This window comes from Stenella coeruleoalba, assembly GCF_951394435.1.
Source record: "Stenella coeruleoalba genome assembly, chromosome: 6".
NCBI lineage: Eukaryota > Metazoa > Chordata > Mammalia > Artiodactyla > Delphinidae > Stenella > Stenella coeruleoalba.
Genome location: NC_137151.1, coordinates 16,820,737 through 16,826,811, shown reverse-complemented (window position 1 = coordinate 16,826,811; position 6,075 = coordinate 16,820,737). Strand labels below are relative to the sequence as shown.

The window sequence follows — 6,075 nt, the reverse complement described above, 5'->3', positions numbered from 1 at the left end:
CAATTAGGTTCCCAGGTTTGTCAACAGAGCCTTGAACACCCCAAGTGTGCTGTATTATTGACCCCATATTGTCCTCACAGTGCTCTGCCGGCCCTGTTTGGACCACAAAGTTTTCTGTGAAAATGTGAGCGAGGATTTCCTCTAGTTCCAAGTTGCTGATGGCAAGGCTCGTGGTTTGGGGCTGGGGTTTGGGGAAGGCAGGACAATGGGGTCTAGGGTGCTGTATTAGTTTCCTATTGCTGCTGTAGGAAATTACCACAAACTTAGTGGCCTAAAGGCACACAAATTTACTGTCTTACAGTTCTAGAGATCAGAAGTCCTTCGTGGGTCTCAATGGGCTAAAATCAAGGTGCCTGCAGGGCTGCATTCCTTCTGGAGGCTCTAGGGAAGAATCTGTTTCCTTGCCTTTTCCAGCTTCTAGAGGCTGCCCACGTTCCTTGTCTCATGGCTCTCCTTCTCCATCTTCAAATCCTGCGGCGGTAAGTCCGTCTCATGCTGCCATCTCGCCGGGTCTCTCTTCTCCCTCCCTCTTCCACTTCCAAAGACCAAAGTGAGTACATTGGGCCTACCTGGATAATCCAGATTCATCTCCCCATGTCAACGTCAGTTGAGTAGCAACCTCAGTTCCATCTGCAACCTTCATTCCCCTTTGCCATATAAAGTAACATATTCACAGGTTCCAGGGATTCGGTCACAGACATCTTTGAGGGGCCGTTATTCTGCCACAGGTAACCAGGAGTAAGGGGGTCCATCCGAGTGTCACATTCAGTTAATTGCTAAGTTTTATTGATAGTATTTTGGAACTCCCAACAGAAACACCCTTATCTTTTACATCTCCCTAGCTGTTTTCCTTACGGCCTCTCACATGTAATGCTTTTCTAATACATTAATAGCTACAGAAGTCCAGCTTTTAGAAAGAGTAAAAATGATTGAGCCACGGAAGTGACCTGGGCAGGCCTCATGGAGGGGGCTGGCCTTAGGGAAGATGATGAATGTACAGGACAGGTTTCCAGAAGGGATATCTTGGGACAAATGTAAAGATTTCAAGTTATTAGGAATGGCTAGGGATAGGTGGAGAGAAGAAAGGGTCGTGTCGGGGAAGCCACATCAAGGAAGGGGATGATTCGAGAGGCTCCTGAGTTCCAGCCTGACTATGGGTTTGTGTAAATATACAGATTGGCCTTCTGCAAGAGTGTAAGATTGGGCCACGTCCTGGCCAGCCTGATCCTGCCGGTGAGGAGGAACTGTGAGGCCCTGATGCTGCTCTGCTCTGCCCCTCAGACGTGGGATGGAAATGAATCGTGAATCTTCAGTTTCACCAAGAGCCTGCTTTGTAAACCAGTTTGAGGCCCACGCTCTTTGCAGCATCTCATTCAAAGAAATTCAGGTCCAGCATCTAATAATACTTGAAAAGCAGTTTAAATCTTGACTTCAGTCTTGAGAAAATGCCAAAGAGGACACCAAATTTTCAAAGCCCCGTTGCCTTTCCTTACATCTCTTTGACTCCCATACAAAGATCGGCCTCCCCGCTCCTGCTTCCACTCTAATGACTCAGGTCACAGGGACTTCTTTGCTTCCTTGTCTGTTTCACTCTCTTTCCTGTTTCTGTTCAATTTGGTGAAAGTCCAGCTAGGCTCTTGCTTCACGATCCAGGAAAGCAAAGGCAGGTTCTCCTCTGTGGGTGGCAGGGGGATGGGCTCTTGACACTCATACTCGTTTTTCCTGTCGCATTTAGTTCTTTCAGCCAAGGTAGAGAGCAGGGAGGCGAGGGCTGGCGGGAACGCAAGGCCATGGGCAGGGCAGTCCCCAGGCGGCTGTGGCCTTCTCCCTGCTAATGGAATCGGTGTCGTGAAGCAGCGAGGGCTCCACAAGAGCGGAACCGAAGCTGGCACCCGGGGGGCTGCAGGAAGAGGCAGAATCTTGCTGGGGTTTCATTTAAATGGATGCATTTTACAAATATTGGATTTTAGCTCACTCAAGAAACAATTAAACTCCAAATCGGGTTGTACATATTAAATCATAACAGTGGGGAGGCAAATGCAGAGGTGCTTAGCAGATTTAAGAATTAATAGAACAGAAATTGGTACCGTGAAATTAGCGCCTCGTCCATCTAATCGAATGGTGCATTTACCCACAGTGCCAAAATAGATACAGTTAGGCATAGCACTTATCTTTCCTGTGGCACCTGATGGCTGGAGGTCTTAAAGAACTTTTCAAATTACCCTTCTAAAGTAATTAAATCTCTGCCTGGAGGTAGGGGGAAGAAGAAGAAGCCATCCGTAAAATAAAATGCAAAGACTCTCGCTTTTCCTGTCGCTTTGTAATGCTGGCAGGCTGGTTTCTTTCTCTGTCCACACGTGCATTTTCGTGGAGCTGCCGGGTGACCACCAGCATTGGGTTGGTCTTCCTTGGGGCCACTGTATGGAATCTTGCCCGCCAGTTCTTCTAGAAGTGACTGCCTCTTCTGATCTATTGAAATCCTTAATACGTGGAAGTAAATGCTAAGTACCTTGTATTATTAGTAGACTGAGCTCCACAATCAGGTTCTTGTCTTTTGGGGAGTATGGGCCATGTCTTTCTTTTTTTTTTTTTTTTTGCGGTACGCGGGCCTCTCACTGCCGTGGCCTCTCCCGTTGCGGAGCACAGGTTCCGGACGCGCAGGCTCAGTGGTCATGGCTCACGGGCCCAGCCGCTCCGCGGCATGTGGGATCTTCCCAGACCGGGGCACGAACCTGTGTCCCCTGCACCGGCAGGCGGACTCTCAACCACTGCGCCACCAGGGAAGCCCCCGTGTCTTTCTTATATGTGTTTTGCTTTGTTTTTCCTGCAGCTCCCAGCATGGTGTTTCATACATAGCTGGTGCCAGGAGGAATATTAAAAATATTTAATAACTGACTAGGGCACCAACTGATCAGAACAGATGTTGAGGGCTAACACCCAGTACAGCGATGCCACCATGAACCCACTAAATGTCAGCCCTGTGGGGTACAGAATTGTTCATTGGCTTATAAAATGGACCCAGGCTGTGACCGGTTCCTTCTTCTGGAGCAGAGGGTATTGCCAATATGACTAATATAATTGGAAAGTTATAGCATCTTTATTTTACAAGTGGACAGACATTTTAAACTAACTTCCTGAATGATACTGCGGCTTGCAAACTGCATTTAAGTTTTGCATGTAACGACAATATGATGACACTGATAGTGACAATGCCACACATTTTTATGATTCTTTATAAATTCTTAAAAGAATGTTCCCATCTGTGATCTCATTTTATTTTCTTAGCAACTCTGAGATAAATATGACAGATATTAATATTCTCAAATTATAAAGAAATGGAACATCAAAAAGATTATGCTTTGGATATTGCATCATGTAAATATTCACACACATGCCCCTATGCACACATATGTACATGAACAGACTTACACATAAAAGGATGATGCCTAGGCTTGGGAAGCAGATGGTTCAAAGAGATGAAAAGTCCTGGTATTGTTTAAGAATACGTACAGTGCAACACATTGAAAGTTTGGAGGGTGGACAGAAACATTAGGATTCATCTCAGGTGGATGAAGCTTCTCACCAGAAGTGTGTTTAGAACAGGAGTTTTGAGAAACTCAAAGAGTGAAGCAACTTCAGGAGTTTGGGGTATATATTTATACTTATATAACTGGTTAAAATTTCTCAGTCTAGTACAGGTTACCGTATCCTGGGATCCAACGATAAACTTTCAAAAGGGTCTTTGAATACTCTGAAATTATATACGGCACTTTGTATGTATAGATGTGAACTTATCTGGGGAGTGAATCCATGGATTTCATTGAGTTTTCAAAGACTCTGTCATTCAAAATAGTTTAATAATCTCTGCTTCAGGGAGTCTCAGTTATTTACCTTAAATGATAAATAGAGTAGCATAAATTAGGGTTTAGGATTAACACAAATAATTTGCAGACTTATAATGATGTATGAGTTTAAGTGGTTCGTTAACCTATACACTCTCATGGCAAGAATATACTTATTATCTTTTATTCTAAGTCTTCTTTTCTAGGTTGCTTTGCTGTTTCTACTATTTCCTGCTTCCTCAATCTCCTTTTCTGGAAGCCTTAATTTTACAATTTTCTGCACCTCTAGGCAATTTCCCTCTTACTATTTAGGGTATAAAAGAACTTGAATGACCCCAGGCTCTAGAGAAGGATCGTAAGTTTCTACCACAAGCACCCTCCTGAGTAAATGCCATCACTCAGACCCTCGGATTCTCACCTAGACTTTTCTGTCCATATTATGCCCAAGAGCTGAATGGTTTGCACATTCTTTCTCTATTACCCAACCTATTAATTTTCTGATCAAGAGTAACTGCTACCACATGATTACCTTGTTGGTGACAGTAACATATTGACTCGATTAGCTTTCAAGGGGGAATTAAAAGAGGTTAATGGCCCACATTTGTTTATATCCTGTTAATAGGTGAGGCTATGGGGGATTGTGGAAAAGACTGGAAATTAGGGCCTCTGGGTTTCATCCCAGCTCTACCACTGCATGCCCTCTGCCTAACACGTAACCTCTTCTCATCTCTGAAATGGCCTCAGTTGTGAGAGGTCCTTTCTGACATACCATTATACGATTCTTTAATAGGCCACCTGAGCAGATAGAGAATCATTTTGGAGAGATCTCCAACTCTCAGAGATATTTTGGAGTTTCCAAAATGCTTGCCTCATCTCTCGCTTAATCAGTGGTTTGTGAGAAATCACTGTGGTTATTGAAGCACAGGGCACCGTTTTTACAGCTTCCATTAAGGAGTGAAGCCAGGCTGCGGCTGCGCTGGCTCAATAAATCATTTGTACTGGGAATGTATTTGTCAGTTTTTCCGCAGATTGTGTGATTATGGCCTCGTTTTAGTTCCAATGCTCATAAGTGGGGATGAGAGCTGACATTTGGTAATTGAAACAGTGTTCTACCTTTCATAGCACAGTTAGCAGGAAGTGTTAAGAGTTTTATTTCTCTCCAAAGGGTTTTCTCTTGCTGGCTGCCTCCAAGTTCCCAGGGTTTCACACATTCTGCACCGGGCGGGCTCGCCAGGACATCGAAGACCACTACCAACAGCTGCTACAAGTTTAAAATCTTTAGAAGAAGGAACAGATTGCAGTTTGCTCCTGAGGGTTTGTTGAGTTTACGTTTCTGAACTGTTAAGAGACACACAGTATAAGAATTTTGAACATTTTGCCTTGTGCCTTTATTTATTTATTTTTATTGAAGTATAGTTGATTTACAATGTTGTGTTAATATCTGCTGTACAGCAAAGTGATTCCGTTATACATCTATATACATTTTTTTCATATTCTTAAGAATTTTGAACATTATTAATGAGTAGAGTTCTTCCTTCTTCAGGTCTGAAGGGAAAGGGTTCTCTTCTTTCCATGATCCTTCTTGCTCGCCGACTCCCACCAGCTCAAGACCAGCATCGCTGAGCCCTCACTGTGTGCCAGACCCTGTCAGTATTCATCACAATGACCCTAAGGGGTCCTCAACATAATAGTCTGCACTTTATCGGAGTGTGAGCTGATTGGCTCCAAATCAGGAGTCTGCCTTCCCCACTGGCACCCCATTGCTTCACATGTTCACATCACTTTTAGATTTCTTTTCTCATTATTGTTAATGCTGTTCTACCTATAATGGCGTTAGAGTCGACAGCTTTGCCCTACGCCACCTCCTCTCACCCTAATCACACATATCCACACCCACACAGGGACACACGAACAATCCCTCACACACAGACATCAGCACAGACACATGTGCACATAAACTATCAGAGGCTCTATCGCACGCATATGCACGCACGTGCACACGCACACACTCACACTCACACACATTGAAAGTAAAACCCCCAGAGTTTCCATGGTGCAGTTTCCCGAGACTCCTGTTCTCCCTCACCCGGGACTCTGACTCTCTGCTGCTCTAAGTTGCCCCCCTCTGATCCCTGCTTCTCCCTTCCTGAGCAGTGTAGCCAGCTTCCTGCATCTTCCACCTCCTGCTAAGGATAGAGGTGTGGGGCTGAGAGGTTAAGGCAAAAGGCTCTGT

At 44.6% G+C, this 6,075-nt stretch overlaps 1 protein-coding gene across 5 annotated transcripts in view; it reads left to right on the top strand.

The window, feature by feature from the left end:
* Positions 1-365: 365 nt before the first annotated feature.
* DPP10 (dipeptidyl peptidase like 10) overlaps positions 366-6,075 on the top strand; it is a 1,578,941-nt gene continuing 1,573,231 nt past the window's right edge. For 4 of the 5 annotated variants that reach the window (XM_079923994.1, XM_079923998.1, XM_079923996.1 and 1 more), the window contains exons 1-2: positions 946-1,387; positions 5,008-5,156. The gene's annotated coding sequence lies outside the window, so the exon portion shown is untranslated. Of the gene's footprint in view, positions 480-945; positions 1,388-5,007; positions 5,157-6,075 lie in introns of those variants that run through there. The other variant, XM_079923993.1, reaches the window with a different exon arrangement.